This window comes from Ambystoma mexicanum, chromosome 4q (assembly GCF_040938575.1).
Source record: "Ambystoma mexicanum isolate Mex_15411 chromosome 4q, UKY_AmexF1_1, whole genome shotgun sequence".
In the NCBI taxonomy this organism is placed as follows: Eukaryota; Metazoa; Chordata; class Amphibia; order Caudata; family Ambystomatidae; genus Ambystoma; species Ambystoma mexicanum.
The window spans coordinates 598,361,691-598,380,618 of NC_090928.1; positions in this window are offsets into that span (position 1 = coordinate 598,361,691).

The window sequence follows — 18,928 nt, forward strand, 5'->3', positions numbered from 1 at the left end:
TTGTTGTCGTTTGATGAATGTGCAGAAAAGATTTTAGAAATATTATAGAGCCAACCATTTTCTGCAAAATGTGAATGGATTTTGTCAACTGGGAGCTAAGTTATATGACCATTTTATGTGGGTACATTTTGACACTTTTCAAAAAATAAAGCATGGATGGATTTGCAGGAAAGTTGTGCAAGGAGCATTGACCTGAAAGCATGGTTTTGCAATTGTGTCCATGTTTTATTTTTTGAAAAGTGTCATAATGTCAGGTCCAAAAAATAATAATATACCTTTGGTGACTGAGGTATAGCCGGTGGCCATGGGCAGTGGCCAGATTGTCTGAGTCATGGCCAAAGGCCATGACCACAAATGACTGGCAATTGTGTTAAAGTGGGCATGGCCACCAGGGAATGGCTATGTGGTGACATTTTTCAAAATCGGGAAAGGTTTGAATGGGAAAGTAAATTCTACCCGTGGCTAAAACTTTGTGCGTGGCTACAGCCTGAAGTGCTGCATAGGATTGTATCAACAGATCGCCGTGACTATCACTGCATACACTCTGAGTCAATGCTAATCTGCAGATATTTACCAAGCACATGAAACCAGCTGCCCACGTGGTCACCAGGCCACCCCTTGAAATCATGACCCATTCTTATTTGCGACTATAGTGGGACAAGATATTGGGATTGGATGCTGGACTCATTTCCACAACCTCACAGCAATGACTGGCCCACAATCCACATGCCTTGAGAAAGACTCTAGAGAGTCGAATCACGTGTCAGCTGAGTTCGAACAATAAATATAGTATCAAGAATGGTTTTGAATGCTGCCTCATGAAGGCAAGCGTCCCCAAACAGCACGATCCTCCCCGCAATGAGAGACAATGAAGGACTCTCCCAAAATGGGAATAAGGCCAAGACAGAGTGCGGGTGAGCATAAATGGGAGTTTATCAATCAGAATAGGGCATGCAAAGGACTCTGCAAACTCCGAGAGCGCTCTGTCTGACAATAGCAAAGACAGGCGTATATATTTACAAAAAACGTCATAAGAACCTACACACTATAGGGGGCACAAGTTCATGGGGATTGGGTGGCGACGACTAACTACAGGTGCTGCTGTGATGTGGTTGGCTTTGGCTGGAAGACGTCACTGGTCAGCCTCGTGGGTTGGGCTGGGCCTGGCAGGGTGGCAGAGTTCATCCAGGCGGTGTTGTGGGGCCATCGCGGCCAGTGGCAGAGATGAATGTCTTTTCCTGACTTATTAGCCCTAGGCCATGCACACCGCAGTCATTCAGGCATTTGGATATTATCTTCTTTAGTAAATCTTTCAATAGGTTATACAACAGGTTAATGCAACACAGGAGGAATGCACCTTGTGAGGGGACTGGAGGTAATACGTCAGGGCATGGTTACCAGTGTCCTGTTGACCGGGGCCATAGGTCGAGGGGCTAAGCTTCAGGGCCTGGGACGGGCGGTACATGTCTTTCTGCCTTGTTAGAAGTTGTTATGGATGTTCCGCTGTGTGTTGTCAAAGTGTTGGGTGTCTTGATTGCACAGGGCCATAAGTCTGAGATGGTCCGGTGGGTTGTGAGGTTTACGAGGGGGCGCGTGTGTTCAGGCAGAGGTTTACTGCTGTGCTGTAAATAATGCATGTGGCAGGTGGTGGCCTTGGGTGCTACAGAGGGGGTTACAAATCTTTGAAGCGACTCCAGTCTGGTTGGGGGAGGTAACGCAGCGCGGCGCGGTCTCTGCTCTCATGCCTTGGCAGCCTTCGTAGGGTGGGAGGGGGAATGGCCTTGCACGTATTTCACAAAGGTATCTCCCTCGTGTGTTGCCGATTTAGGTAAAGACATCACAAACATTTGAACACTCTATAATACTTATTCAAAACATTACAAAACATGCATTTAAACTTTGCTGGATGTGTCTTGATTATACCCAGTCTGAGCACCTTATTCATACATTATGTTTTAACAAGTACAGTATTTAGTTATATGCATATATATTTGCAGAAAGTGAGGTAGAGTTAGGATTGGTGGAGAACATAGAAAGTAACCCGCCATTTGTTCGTGACGGTGGTGGCGCATGTGGGGCCTAAACATGCACACATGACATGCGCCTTCACGTGCATTCTTCACATGGGCCCTTTGTATGGTTACATTTGTTTTCTTGTGTCCTCTAGCAGCATTAGTTCAGTTATGGCGCGAGCCCATGGGGTGTAAGTTTTCCAGTCATACACGTAACAAACAGATTCCTGGTGCGTTCCTTTATTATTAGCACCCAACTGCAATGGTATAGGCTCACCATATCTTATATCATGGGAGCATGATTTCTTGTAATTATACATCTTACAGGCTTTTGTAATATAAGGGATTTTATGGAAGAAAAGCATCCTTTGCAAGTAGTCTCAACATTAATATACAAAGATTGTCTGTCATCTAACGACCATTTTACTGTTCTTTTCATTTGCCTAGGCCTGCTGGCCGGGTCATGCTGGGAGCGATGATACTGCGGGAGGTGAACTGTTACAATGTTAGTGTATTACACTAGCTCATGTCCGTCTTGTTCGTGGGAACGTGCTCGCAGCGGATCTGCCAGGGTGCTGCGGCAACAAGGATGACTGAAACCCTCCAAGGGTGGGGGCCGCGCTACAGTGCGCTGAGCTCACACCATCTTTACCAGACAAAATGGTTTCTGGGCCTAGCTAGATTTTAATACATGTGGGCAATTAATACGTGCGGGCAATGTCTCCAGTGGGTGAACCCTCCACCACCTGGGCCCGGGTGGCATGAGGGGACGCCCAAAAGAGCCATAGTCCTCACCTGGGGAGAAAGCGTAGGCGAGGGGGGGTCTTCTTGGACCAGTCCTCCCCTACATTTCCCCCCTTTCGTTACTAAAGTAACGAATTCTTTAAATCTTCTATCCTCCTGCATTCTGCCTCGTCCATCACCGCCTCATCCCATGCAGGAGTTCCTTTGATGGGCATCCATGCTCTGCACACCCCCCTTAAGCTCTCACCTCTCCGGGCGTATTCATCTGGGGTACACATTAGATATATGCACCCACCATCTCCTTCCAAATCTACCCAAACTTCCTCATACCATTCTAGTATACGGGGCTCTTTGATGGTGGTGTGCCACAACTTATCTACAATATCTTTATCGTGGTATATAGGCACCAGTTGATACCTGGGCGAGTTATCTATCCCTGTTTGTACTTGTGCTTCTTGCATCGTTTTTATTGTACCATGTGAGTTGCCCATTGTCACCATCATCATTGCACCATTTGGTACTGCGTTAGCACAAACTCGAAGACCCACCTGGCACAGGCAAAAAAGTAGAAGGAGGAACACAACAGCTGGTATTAAAAATTTCACAGTTGTTCCAAGCCATGAGGGAACCCAGGAGAAGATGTTGTCGAACCATGTACTCGCTTCTGCTCCACCTTCCATTTTCATTTTTTCTCCTAGGTTGTGGACTGCTTCGATCACATGGGACAGGGAGCCATTCTCTGCGTCTTCAGAAGGTACGAAAGTGCAGCAGGCACTTCCTATTTTTCGGCAAACACCACCGTCCATCGCCGTGAACAGGTCCAGGACATACCTGTTTTGCATGGTCATTAGTCGTAAAGCTCTTAGTTCCACTTTGATTATATTGAATCCTTCTTCAGTGTCGTTTGCCAGCTGAATCAATTCCCAGCGTGTTATCTGGAGCCATTTTGCGTTTGCCCTTGCTTGGACACTTGAGACGAGTGAGGCAAAAAATGTTTCTGCTGAGCTGAATAATCGATACTTGTCTGGGATCTGAGCCAATAGTTCTGATGATGCCTTTGATATGTAATTTGATGCTCGTCTGTTACGGGTCAGCACTTCTCCCTTGCTTCCAGAAGACAGGACATATATTTGTGTCTCTGCAGTTGGTTGAGCCACACTCTGCTGTGTCCCATCGACGTGGCTTTCTGGTATCACCTTTAGGGCTGAGTGCAGAGGGGCCATTGAGCAGCTGCCACTCCATGACTGGGGGAGGTGTAGGTATGCCTGTTTGCCGCACACCCAGTACGTGTCCATCAGGGCCGCTGTTCCTTTCCTTAGGTCTGGGATGGTGAGGGTCTTGTTGCAGTTCTTGTTTGTTCCCATGGGGGTTCTCCCTTCTCCTTTAAAGCACAGTTTATAGTCCTTTTTGCTCTGCAGTTTGAACGGCTTTTCAATGGCAGTTACCCAAGTTAGTTTTGAAATGTGTTCTCTCCATACTGGTGTACATGTTTCCTCTATCCACTGCAATTTATCCGGTGCCACACCTCTTAGTGCTTCCGCTTTGCACAGTACTTCTTCATCCTTCCGCTTGTTGTCAGAAAAAAGTGTCCCTTCTATCACAAAAAATGGTTCTTTCAAACATACCACTCCTGCCGTTTTTGGGTAACACGTTTTCTCGTTCTGCAGCATTTGAAAAGTCACTTCGTGTGCCTGGAAGGTGTTCTTAATCCTGCACAGCGTGAGATGAAGGAGACATTGGGCATCCACAATAGGCAACTCTTTGGGTAACAACACTTTGGGTGTACCTGATGCATGGGGGATGAGGGAACAGACATAACAGCTCTCGTTTGTTGTCTGTTTAGCTGTGGCACTCATGTCTGCATACCACTTATTTGTTTGATGGGGGTGTCGTGGGTCTTCCATCTTATCTAGACCTAGCCCATAGTACTCATCATACTTCCTCCTCCCTGCTTCTCTCTTTCGTCTGTTGTTCTTGTTACTCATGTGCTTCCCAACCCCCTGGGCAGTGGACAAACTAGACCCCCCTTTCTCATTCCCGCCCCCCTTGGCCCATTCATCATACAATATTTCGTGCATTGCTAGTAGCTTTTCGTCTTCTTTCCTGACGTTATCTGGCAGATTGTTTTTTGGGATGGGGGCAAGCTGGCTGGTGGGGGTGTTATACAACCATGATATGGCAGACGGGTTTCGGTCATTGAGACTGTGGGCATTGTAATTGGATACCCCTGGTGGAGACACTGTGTTGCTCTGCATTCCACCTAGTGGCTTTTCTCTTTGTGAGGTCACAACACTGGATGGTGTGGTATGATACCCCCACACAAGTTTAGTTCTGTCCCATATCAAAAAATCACCTTCCCTGGTATTGACACCTGCAGTTGCATTGGGCCCGGTGGTACTGTTAATTGGTCCAGTAGTGTTGTTACTCCCTCCCCCCTCGTACATCTCGATAGAGATGAACGCTATAAACCAATATGTAACCAAGCCAAACATTATCATAAAAAACAATGTGATGCATACTGATAATCCACACTCATACGAATATCTACATCTCTCATATACTAATTCTCTCATTCTACTAATTCTATCCGTTGCAGGCTGCCCGTTAGATGCCATGGAAGCTCCTGTTTGAGATATAAAAGTGCATTAAGTGCATGCATGTAAACGTTTTGCTGGCACCATCTGTGCCAATACATTTGATGGGGAATGGAAGCGGGTGGGGATGCGGGGGAGGGGTATTCACAGACAAGGGTATATACAAGCTATAATATTATTATTTCATTAATTACATACCACTCAACAAGATAAAAAAAAGAAAGCACACACACATATATATATATATATTTTTTTGGAATATCCTTGTCAGTCATTATTCCATTCTGGTCCAGTGCTGACACACACACACACACACACACACACACACGCAAGTTGATATTTAGACATCCTACTCATTTGCATCGTTTGCTGTTGTCTGTGCCTCCTCATCTATCTCCTCTTGTACATTGCTGTATGCTTTTCGTACGTCGGTCAAATGCACCCAGTACCTCAAGCCCTTCACCTTCACTGCCGTGGGTGTGCAGAATATTACTTCGTATGGGCCATGGAATCGTGGTGCATTCCACCGACGCACAAAGCTTCTAACATAAATTGAGTCACCTGGCATCAGCTGTAGCTGTTGCTCTGGCTCCGTGACAGATCCTGTTATGTTTCCCTCTTCTCTAGTGAAGGGTGGGGAGAGTTGTTTTGATATGGCGCGCGCTGCTCTTGTCAATTTTCGTAAATAGTCTGTAAATTTGTCTCCCAATATTGCGGCACTTCTGTGAGCATCTGAGTGTTCGCGCAGTGGAGAGTGTGCTGTATTCATTCTCCTCCCAGTCACGATTTCGTGCGGGGACAAATGGTGGTCTTTGCTTGGCTGATTTCTTAATTCAAATAGCGCCAGGGGTAGACAGTAAATCCAATTTTTCTTCAATGAGAAGCATAGTTTTGATAACCTGCCCTTTAACAGGCCGTTCATCTTTTCCACTACGCCATTACTTTGGGGATGATAAATCGAACACAATTTATGTTTTATACCCAGTAATGTGGTCACTTCCTTGAAAAGTTCATTCACAAAGTGAGAGCCGTTGTCTGAGCGAATCACGTCACAAATTCCCCAGCGCGGGAACACTTCCCTTACTAGGAACTTGGCGGCGCTTTTGGCATCAGGTCGCGCACATGGTCCCGCTTCCACCCACCTTAAAAATGGGCACACAACCACGATCATGTACCGCGCGCCATTACACCTTTCCCCCATGTCTGCATAATCTATATGCAGTTCTCTGAAGGGGCCAATGGGTTTTGGAATTGTTCCCCGGAGTGTGCGTAATGTCATTCCTGAGTTGTATATTTGGCATGTTGTACATTCCAGTGCTAATCGAGACACATGCTCCTGGAGACAGGGCACAAACCATTCTTCCTGTATTTCTGCTGCGATGTGATGTTTGGTATTATGTGCAGGGAAGTGTAGCTGTTGAAATGCTACTTCTAGTAACTGTAGTGGCATTACCACTTTCCCTGAGTTATTTTGCCGCCATAATAGGTCTGTTCCTGATTGGCTGCATCCCCGTTTTGTCCACGTCAATTTTTCTTCTGCACTAGCTCCTTCCTGTATTTCTAGTATTTGTGATAAGGAGATCATGTTGTATCCTTCTGACAGTTCTTCGGTTGTTGCGTTCTTGATCATGAACTCACCTGTGTCGTATTTCTGAAAATAGGAAGCCTCCTTGGCGGCGGCGTCCGCTGCCGCGTTCCCTAAAGACACAACGTCTGTGTTGGATGTATGGGCCTGGCACTTCACTATTGCTACAGCAGTAGGGTTTTGTAGGGCCTCAATTAATTCTTTTAACAATACTGCATGCTGCACCGGTGTTCCGTCTGCCCGTCTGAATCCCCTGCGGCCCCATCTTGCTAGACCTCCATGTACTGTCGTCGTCATGTAAGCTGAGTCTGTGTATATTGTTACTGCACAGCCCTTTGCTGCGTGTAGTGCTTCTATGAGCGCAATCAGTTCTGCTGCCTGTGCAGAGTAATGCGACGGGAGGCGGTACTGTACTAGTGTTTCAAACTCACCTTCCTCTAATCTCACTACCGCCATGCCAACGTGTTTTTTTCCCGTGTCCATATCAATTGATGCGGACCCATCCATAAAGTACACTTCCCCCTCGCTGAGAGCGTTTTCACACACCACTGTGTCCTCCCCTCCTTCTCCTGTGTGGGTTGCGCAGTCGTGATTTTGCATATCCTCTAATGTGCACGCTTCTGTAATGAATGTGGCGGGGTTCACTGTTTTACATCTCACTATATGGATGTTGGCGCTGGACAATATAATCTCGTATGCTGTTGCCCGCTGTGTGGTCAGTGTGCTTTTTGATCTTTCAAGTATTGCAAATAATGAGTGTTCCACAAACAATGTCACAGGGCACCCCATTACTATTGTGGCACTTTTCTCAATCGCGAATGCGGCTGCTGCGAGCGATTGTTCGCACGCGAAATGACCCTGCATCACGGCATCCAAAGTACCACTATAGTAAGCCAGGGGCTTGTGTCCTAAGGATGTTTTTTGTGTCAGTACCGCTGTCATAAGTGTTCCTTTGCAATGGGAAAATAGGTAAAATTCGCGTCCATAATCAGGGTTTGCTAGTACTGGAGCGCTTGAAATTAGCTCTTTCAGTGATTGAAACGATATGCTCATTTCTTCTGACCATTTTATTTTTCCATTCTCCTGTTGTGCTTCTTTGAGTGCTTGTAGGAGGGGCCTGGTGTATGCTGCATAATCTAGTATCCATGCTCGGCAATAATTGCACATCCCCAAAAATTTCTGCATATCTTTCACTGTCGCGGGCTCTCCTACTGACCTTATTGCCTCCACCCTGTCAGGAATTATTCTCTTTCCGTCTTTTGATATGAGCTGTCCCAGGTATAGGACCTCAGGCAGGCAATACTGTAGCTTCTCGTTGTCTACCTTGTATCCTTTGTTGGCTAGTAAAGTCAGGAGCGTTGTTGAATCTTTTCTACATGTTGCTTCGTCTTGTGCACACACCAATAAATCATCCACGTACTGAATAATAGTACTCTCTACTGATAGGTTTCCCAAGTCTTCATGCAATATGCGGTTGAATATGCTAGGGCTCTCACAGTATCCCTGTGGCAGTCTGCAGTGTTCATATCTTTTTCCCCCCAGTGTGAACGCTGTAAGGTATCTACTCTCTTCAGCCAGGGGTATTGAGAAAAATGCGTTTTTCAAGTCCACTACTGTAAAATGTGATGCTGCTTTTGGGATACTGCATAGTATTGATGCAGGGTTCGGGACTAGAGGGAACTCTTTCTGGATTACATCATTGAGGGGGCGTAAGTCCTGTATCATCCTCCAAGATCCCCCTTTCGCTTTTTTGATTGGATAAATACATGTGTTACATGGGGAGTTTGAAGGCACTATTATCCCTTGTACTAGTAGTGCATTTATCGTTTCTTTTATCCCTTCTTCAGCCTCACGGGACAATGGATACTGTTTGACTCGGGGTAAGATAGCTCCTTGTTTTAGTTTTATTATCACAGGTTGTACTCCATGCAACAGCCCTACATCATGGGGGCCTGTTGTCCATAAATTGTTTGGTACTAGCCTCATGTCGTCATCAAAAAATGACGGTGGTGTTCCTACCACTGCCATCAATTGGACGGGGATCTCTCTGGCTTGGATCAAAATGTCACAGGGCATCGCTATTTCCATTACTATCTCACCATCTGCTTCTGTGTCTGAAAAGAGATCCTCATCTGTTACCTCGCGTAAGGCGAGGTTGGCGTTTGTACACAGCACTGTGCGCCACTCACATCCTTCTCTGTCCATTCCAATCACAGCGATCCGTTTCGTTGATACCTGCACAGCGTGCAAATCCAACGACACCACTGATCCTGGTGCTGCGTTTGGACACACTATGGGGCGGAAGAGGAACTCTGCTGGAATCCTCCAATCCATGCTTTTTAGCTCTGGAACTATAAGGGCCAAAGTCTTTAGCCCTTCAATAAACATCTCTTCATTCTGTGGCAGCCCTCGTATTTCCTGTGTGGTTGTGTAGGCTTGCACTACCAACATTGCACGCAAGGGGCATATCCCGGGTGTAGAACACACTATTCCTCCTTCGGTAAATGATATGGTCATGTTAAGTTTACTCATAAGGTCCCTCCCCAGCAAATTTATCGGGGACTGTTCATAATACAGTAAGGGTGCCTTTACAGTCTTTCCCCCTACGGTTACATCCAAAACTTCTGTGTAAGGAACTTCAATTACAGCCCCAGAGAACCCCTGCGTCTCTAACTTCCTGTTAGATAACGGGAACCGGCCCTCCCTGACACATGATTTCTCCGCTCCCGAATCAACCATGAATACAAACTGCCTGTCTCCTATCTGCGCCCCTACCAATGGTTCCTCTGCTGCACTGTGGGTGGTAGATAGAACTGGACACGCAAGTGTTCTCTGTGGGCTGTCCTATGCGGGGTGTCTCATCGCCCCTCCTTCATTGAATATGTTACCTGAGACCACTGACATGCCGTTGTAAGGTGCTGGTGCGGGGGCCCCGTTTGCTGCTGTCGCGAAAGGGTTGCCTGGTGTATATTGCATACTGTCGTTGTTTTGCATGTTTTGTGGGTGGTTCTGTGTTCTATACTGGGGTCCCTGTTGCTGGCCGGCATTACCTTGGCTTGGGTTTCTTAGTTGTTGTTGTCCCATTGGGAGGCCATATGGGCTTCCCGGGTGGGGATGGCCATATTGTTCTACCTCTTGGAACCCGTTATTGGGTCTGCTTCTGCACTCTCTAGAATAGTGCCCCCATCGCCCGCAGTTCCAGCAACTTCCTTGTGCACCTCTAGGGCCCTGCCATCCATTTCCTCCCATTCCCCCATACCCCGTTCCTCCTCCTCTTCGGCCCCTGTACCCACCTCGTCCCCCTCGAGGGGTCCACTCTTGCCACTGCGGACCTCCACCTTGCTCTTGCTCATTCCACTGCCGCTGTCCTGCTCCCGCCCAATTAGCTGCCATCCTTCCTTGTATTGCTATCAGCCCCTCCTCCTCATCGTCTCCCTCCCTGCTGTGTGGGAGTGCGGCTACTGCCGCTGCAACCTTCACCAATTTTGTCTGTACTAACTTTGCTTCGTCTGCCAATCTTTTCTGAGCTACCTACCTCTCCCTTTCCTTTATTCGTTTACAATGGTGTACTATTATGCTCTGAATTTCTGGCCATCCCTTTGCTTCAATACCTGCTATCTTGTCGAGCGCTTTCTGCACTTCCTTTGGGAGCCCTCTTTTTATAATGAAGTAAAATAAAGAGGTCGATTGATACCAAGGCGTGCCCGTTTCCGCTCTCCACATCTCTTGGACCCGAAAAATGTAATCCATAGCCTCCTCCTCCTCATTCATTGTACACTGCATCATGGACTGTAAGTCAGGTGTATCTGGAAATGTTTCGCGTAAGGCGTCCCACACCCTAGCCCGCACTGTGTTAAAGGAGGCCCCATCATTGCGGTCACAATCTAACGTAACTCCTGGGAAACCGGCTTTAACCCATACTCTTTCAGCCTGATCGCCCACCGCTGATACGAGCAGACTTTTCACATCTCCTACAGCTAGGGGTACCCCAGCAGTATGTTTTTCAAAGGCGTATATCCACTTACTTGCCCCTCCTGATAACGGGGGCAATAGCTTTAATAAGTTGGCTTTGTCCATTTGTGCCCATGGGATATAGTTAGGTCTCCCTCCTCCTCTGTGTATCAACGGGAGCTGTAGCTTTCCTTTCGTTATGGCACCCGGACCCGATGTGGGTGCTGATGTCTCTAGTGATGCCATTTTCCCCACTCTGTTCCTTAGTCGTCCCGACCACTCATCGTCCAGTGTTCTCACTGAACATGTGCCATCCCCCCCTTCGCTTCCCCCTCCCATAGCCATGCTCAACCTGTCACTTTCTTCTAACTCGTCCCTTATATCGCATAGTAATTCCTCTCTATCCCCCATAGGCCTTTCATCATTGTCAGGATCTCCCTCACGTGTCTCTATTTCAATTATTCGTGTTGGTTCTTCCTCAATTCTGAACAGTATCTCACCTTTCTTCCACCCCTCTTCAAGTCTTCTTGTCTCGCCTGGCGCTCTAGACATGCGCCCTGATCTAGTCGCATTAAGTGCTGTTTGTCCGCACATGTCTTTTATCCTTGAGAGCTCATCTTTTGCTATTGAGAGTCTTGACTGTAAATCATCTGTGAGTTTCTCTATGTCCACCCTTTGTGTACTTGCCTGGCCTCGCTCCCTTGTACTTTCATATGGTGGGGGTGCAGTGGGACGGTGGGGTGTAGTAGTTGTCGGGGGAGGTACATACGTTGGATCACTGTATCCTTCTGCGGGTACAGGCTTTTTTAATATCGGGTACAAACTTATTACCTCTATTGGTGTCGCTACACTTGACAATTCTTTGATATCTTTCTGTATCATCAGTGGATTGTCTGTAGTGGATGGGAGATCAGGATTTAATGCTGGTGCTTTAGGCGGTGGTATCTCTTCAAACAACCTCCAGAGGTCTATTATTTCCCTCCTATTTTGCAATTGTTTTCCTTTATACTTCAAGAAAATGCATGTGACCACCATATCCAAAACGCTTTTATCAAATGACCCTCCCTCTGGCCATATCTGGGGTAGCCCCTCTCCCTTCAACTCAGTTACCCATTGGTCGTGATATTTCTTAATCCGCTCCGCGTACCCTGGAAGACTTTTACAAATATGTGATAAGGGTGTTTCAGCCCCCATCTCTGTGCCCTCCTAGTGCTTATGTGTCTCTGTGTGTCTGCAACTACAATGTGAATGTAGTATCAATATTATTTTTCGTATTCTACTTCACATTCAATGTTATGCTCGGTTGGGCTCTCCCTCCCTTGACTGCACAATACAAAACTGACTGTACACAATTTCTACTTTGTTCTCTTTGGGGGACACATACAAGAGCAACCCATCATTTATTTTGACAATATCAACCCGGAAATGAAAAGGCACCCACCCACGTCACTGTATCAACGTTGCCTTCAAAAAGTTTTATCCGGTCACACTTACCATGACCATTTAACAATTATACATTTATAGCCGTTTTACACATTCGCAACATCAAAGTCGTCCTCTGACACATACGAGGTGCACACACCTCTTGGTAGCATTCAATTCACCATTCGAGCTGCCCTCCCTTTCCTCCCTAGCCGGCTGTCCCTGTCTGTCTTACTTAGATAAATGGATGCGCATATACATATATTTGTGTTTTTTTTAAATTTTTTTTTTATTCTCCCCCTACCCTAAAAGAAAAAGAAAAGAAAGAAGTAATAGCGATCACTAATATATTCTCAGTGCCCCCTTTTGCTGAACACTTTTATCTTGTATTTCACTTCGTCATATATTCCCAGTACTAGTCAATATAGCACTATGCGGCGCCGCCTTCCACCCCCTTTCGGAGCTAGGTTCCCGTCACTTCTATCTCTTATTCACCTCGTAATCCTAATGGCCATATGCAAAGAAAAAGAAAGGAAATTTTAGAATAATCTTTAGTATATCTTCGTACCCCCTTTTCGTTCCCTGTCCTACACTTCTCTCCCCGCTCCCTTTACAATCGCTCACACTCAGTACTCACGTGCCCGTCTTGAACCGATAGTCTCCGAAACTGGGTCCGTCCAGGCAGTGTCGCCGTCAGCTCAACAGTCAGCCCCGACTCCGGCGAGCGGTACTCAAAGGGGATTTTTCAACCGGGATCCCGTACCCTTTCTCTATTGAGTGCGCACTTCTTAGTGTACCGGTCGCCGTTGGCGGGCAGCCTCCCGGAGCCGGCTCACCGTGCGTATCCCTTTTCGACCGGAGAGTCTCGTGCCAAAAGGGGACGGTTATAACGAGTTTAGGAAGAAATAATATCACGCTATCGGGGTCACCACTGAAGGCAAGCGTCCCCAAACAGCACGATCCTCCCCGCAATGAGAGACAATGAAGGACTCTCCCAAAATGGGAATAAGGCCAAGACAGAGTGCGGGTGAGCGTAAATGGGAGTTTATCAATCAGAATAGGGCATGCAAAGGACTCTGCAAACTCCGAGAGCGCTCTGTCTGACAATAGCAAAGACAGGCGTATATATTTACAAAAAACGTCATAAGAACCTACACACTATAGGGGGCACAAGTTCATGGGGATTGGGTGGCGACGACTAACTACAGGTGCTGCTGTGATGTGGTTGGCTTTGGCTGGAAGACGTCACTGGTCAGCCTCGTGGGTTGGGCTGGGCCTGGCAGGGTGGCAGAGTTCATCCAGGCGGTGTTGTGGGGCCATCGCGGCCAGTGGCAGAGATGAATGTCTTTTCCTGACTTATTAGCCCTAGGCCATGCACACCGCAGTCATTCAGGCATTTTGATATTATCTTCTTTAGTAAATCTTTCAATAGGTTATACAACAGGTTAATGCAACACAGGAGGAATGCACCTTGTGAGGGGACTGGAGGTAATACGTCAGGGCATGGTTACCAGTGTCCTGTTGACCGGGGCCATAGGTCGAGGGGCTAAGCTTCAGGGCCTGGGACGGGCGGTACATGTCTTTCTGCCTTGTTAGAAGTTGTTATGGATGTTCCGCTGTGTGTTGTCAAAGTGTTGGGTGTCTTGATTGCACAGGGCCATAAGTCTGAGATGGTCCGGTGGGTTGTGAGGTTTACGAGGGGGCGCGTGTGTTCAGGCAGAGGTTTACTGCTGTGCTGTAAATAATGCATGTGGCAGGTGGTGGCCTTGGGTGCTACAGAGGGGGTTACAAATCTTTGAAGCGACTCCAGTCTGGTTGGGGGAGGTAACGCAGCGCGGCGCGGTCTCTGCTCTCATGCCTTGGCAGCCTTCGTAGGGTGGGGGGGGGGAATGGCCTTGCACGTATTTCACAAAGGTATCTCCCTCGTGTGTTGCCGATTTAGGTAAAGACATCACAAACATTTGAACACTCTATAATACTTATTCAAAACATTACAAAACATGCATTTAAACTTTGCTGGATGTGTCTTGATTATACCCAGTCTGAGCACCTTATTCATACATTATGTTTTAACAAGTACAGTATTTAGTTATATGCATATATATTTGCAGTAAGTGAGGTAGAGTTAGGATTGGTGGAGAACATAGAAAGTAACCCGCCATTTGTTCGTGACGGTGGTGGCGCATGTGGGGCCTAAACATGCACACATGACATGCGCCTTTTCGTGCATTCTTCACATGGGCCCTTTGTATGGTTACATTCGTTTTCTTGTGTCCTCTAGCAGCATTAGTTCAGTTATGGCGCGAGCCCATGGGGTGTAAGTTTTCCAGTCATACACGTAACAAACAGATTCCTGGTGCGTTCCTTTATTATTAGCACCCAACTGCAATGGTATAGGCTCACCATCGCTTATATGATGGGAGCATGATTTCTTGTAATTATACATCTTACAGGCTTTTGTAATATAAGGGATTTTATGGAAGAAAAGCATCCTTTGCAAGTAGTCTCAACATTAATATACAAAGATTGTCTGTCATCTAACGACCATTTTACTGTTCTTTTCATTTGCCTAGGCCTGCTGGCCGGGTCATGCTGGGAGCGATGATACTGCGGGAGGTGAACTGTTACAATGTTAGTGTATTACACTAGCTCATGTCCGTCTTGTTCGTGGGAACGTGCTCGCAGCGGATCTGCCAGGGTGCTGCGGCAACAAGGATGACTGAAACCCTCCAAGGGTGGGGGCCGCGCTACAGTGCGCTGAGCTCACACCATCTTTACCAGACAAAATGGTTTCTGGGCCTAGCTAAATTTTAATACATGTGGGCAATTAATACGTGCGGGCAATGTCTCCAGTGGGTGAACCCTCCACCACCTGGGCCCGGGTGGCATGAGGGGACGCCCAAAAGAGCCATAGTCCTCACCTGGGGAGAAAGCGTAGGCGAGGGGGGGTCTTCTTGGACCAGTCCTCCCCTACACTCATTACGACATCAGTTACTTATTAAATAACCCAGTGCTGAGGTGAACAGGGCCAACTTTCCTATTCAAAACCCAACACTTGAAGAAGGTCGGGACCTTCACAAAAGAACCCCATCACCAGTAGCAGGGTAATCTGTTTAACATACTAGATGAAGCGCAGTGATCTACCCATTCTACAGCCCTGCAATTACTTGATAATTGTGTACTCTGATTTGGTTATTGGGGCATGCAGCATGGCTGAACCCTAGGTTTCTATTGGAAGAAATATTTTGCTTGCGGCTACAGGCTGAAGTGCTGGGCTGAATGACAATAAACCTGCGCGAGCAGCATTAGCAAGGACCTGAAAGCATGGTTTTGGAAATCTGTTTTGTGTTTTTTATTTTTGGAAAGTGTCCAAATGTAAGCACAAAAAATAGTGATATAAGATTGGAGCATGGACAATGGGCCTGGCCCTGTGCAAGCACAAATGCCTACTCTGAGTAACTTATGCAGTGTGGCTGATGCTCTAGGTTGAAATTGGGAAATAATTCTGCTTGCGGCTGCAGTCTAGAATACCGGATGCGATTGCAGCAAACTTGCACCAGGAGCATCAGCAAGGACCTGAAAGGATGCTTTTGCAAATCTGTCCTGTTTTATTTTTTTGAAAGTCTGGAAATGCAAGTACCTGAAATAGTGATATAATTTTTCTGCCTGTGGGCAGTGGCACAAAAAATAGTCATATAGGTTTGGTGCATGGACAATGGGCATGGCCCTCGGCAAGTACAAATGCCTACTCTGATTTACTTATTGGGGCATGGGGCATGGCCGCAGCTGTAGGTTTAAATGGGAAAACAAAATCTGCTTGCGGCTGCAGCCCGTAGTGCTGGATGCGATTGCAGCAAAGTTGCAGGACTGTTGCATTGCCGAAGCTGTAGTCTAAATGGGAGAAAAAAATCTGGTTGAGGTGTCAGCCCCGAGTGGAAGACGGGAATAAGTTGTGCGAGGAGCATCAGCAAGGACCTGAAAGGATGCTTATGGAAATCTTCCCTGTGTTTCCATTTTTGAAATTGTCAAAACGTAAGTACAAAAAATAGTGATATAAATTTGGTGCATGGACAATGGGCCTGGCCCTCAGCAAGCACGAATACCTACTCTGAGTTACTTATGCAGCATGGCTGAAGCTCTAGGTTGAAATGGGGAAATAAATTCTGCTTGCGGCTGCAGTCCGGAATGCTGGATGGGATTGCAGCAAACTTGCGCAAGGAGCCTCAGCAAGGACCTGAAAGAATGCTTTTGTAATTCTGTCCTGTTTTATTGTTTTGAAAGTCTGGAAATACAAGTACCAAAAATATTTTCTGCCATGTGCTGTGGCACAGAAAATAGACCTATAGGTTTGGCGCATGGACAATAGGTCTGACACTCGGCAAGTACGAATGCCTACTCTGATTTACTTATTGGGGTATGGTGCATGGCCGAAGCTGTAGGTTTAAATGGGAGAACAAAATCTACATGCATCTGCAGCCCGTAGTGCTGGATGGGATTACAGCAAAGTTGCAGGCATGTTGCATGGCCGAAGCTGTAGCTTTAAATGGGAGAAAAAAAATCTGGTTGCGGGCTGCTGGACGGGATTGCAGCAAAGTTGTGCGAGGAGCATCAGCAAGGACCTGAAAGGATGCTTTTGGAAATCTGCTCCGTGTTTTACATTTTTTGAAATTGTCAAAACATAAGTACAATATATTGTGATATAACATTTCTTCCGTGGGCACAGGGCCTGGCCTTCAGCAAAGACAACTGTCTACTCTTTTTTGCCTATGGGGATATGCGCTGCTAATAACGACTCATAAGTATGCGTTGCAAAAAATATGTTTGTTTAAGGATGTTTATAGTTGTTTTATATATGTTAAAAGAGGAATTATTAATAATTTATATCCAGTGGTGTAACATTCTGAAACATTTTCACTTATGGAAATGTATTCAATTGACAGAAAAAACATTGTTAAAGGGGCGTTACAGTTAAGATGTTCCACACCCTTGGGACTCCTCTGCCCCAGCAGTTAGCTAGTGGCTTCCCACCTTGGCACCCATTGGCACTTCCCTTCTGCACTCCCATGAGCACTTGTCCATCCGTACTGTCCCTTTTATTTATGCACTTCTGTCACTGCACAATGCATATGTGCATTTATAGGAGCACTATGTACAGTTTTTTGGTATAAGTATGGGAGAGGCCGATGCAAAAGATTTGTAGAACATTGTTAAGTGGCAGTTGGTGGGTGGAAGTTTAATATCTTCATAGACTATATGTAGAATTTTTTAAGTGATTGGTGGATATGTGTGTTAATGGTTTAAAGCAGGCACTTATGGAGGGTTACAAATATAACAGTAAAATCAGTAGAAAGTCTGTTTTGTGTATTGGTGTGCATGTGCAATCCAGGTTTTCTAAAAAGGCATAGTCTAGACAGGGGAATGCAGAGACTGTGGATAGTTATAATCAGCAATGGATGATGGTGTTTATTGTATACTAGAGATAAGAACTTTGGACAGAAATGTGGGAGACATGGGTGGGGGCCTGGTGGAGGGTGCCCCTGGTGGCTGGGGGTGCAGTGGGACATGCGTTGGTGGGCAGTAGTGCAAGTTGACATGTGGGTTGGCTGGTGGGCATGGCCATGGTGGATGGGGTGCCTGCAGGACATGTGCTGGGTAGGCCCCTGTGGTGTGAGCCACCTGCAGGGGCCGTGGAGGCTGTAGAGGGAACACCTGGGAGGACCCACACGTGCAATTCACGTGTGCTGCTCCCCGCGCACCCCTGTAATACACGTACCCTGATGAGATCGCGTGTGGAACTTCCCACGCACCCCTGGAATACACGTACCCTGCTGATGTTGCGTGGGATACTTCCCCCGCACCCCAAAATACACGTACCCTGATGAGATCGCGTGTGTGACTTCCTGCAAACCCCCGAAATACACGTACCCCGCTCAATCGCGTGTGTAACTTCCTGCGCACCCCCGAAATACACGTACCCCGCTCAATCGCGTGTGTAACTTCCTGCTCGCCCCCGAAATACACGTACCCCGCTCAATCGCGTGTGTAACTTCCCGCGCACCCCCGAAATACACGTACCCCGCTCAATCGCGTGTGTAACTTCCCGCGCCCCCGAAATACACGTACCCCGCTCGCACAGGCCCAATTGCTGTATGTTGCCACTTTTGTGATGCGCTGGGACTCTACCGCCTGCCTTCGTGTGGCGGACGTGTTTCAGCTTGTGCGTGTCTTTGGCTGTGCGTGGCTTTGCCCTATTCGATTCCATGAATACGTGTGGTTCGAGTGCGTGTGGGTGTTCCGTCTGCTTCCCTGCAGTACATCCCCAGTTACGCCCTTATTTTCGCGCGTTGTTCCCCATTCCGCGCGTTACGCCCTGTGTCCCGCCCACTTTCTGGTGTATGCGCCGAGGTTGTGCGCTTTCACTGTGCGCGTTGCGCACGCCTTTCGGGATGTTGCAGTGACTTGTGCGCCATGCACGGGTTTGGCGCACATCCCGAGGTGTACACGCGCAGGGACTTCCATGAATCGCACGCGTGTGCGTGTGCGCGTGCGCCTGTTTTTTTCCGCTTGCGCCTGCTTGCGCCTGCTTGCGCGAAGATTTTCGGCGCACGTTTGTTCCATGA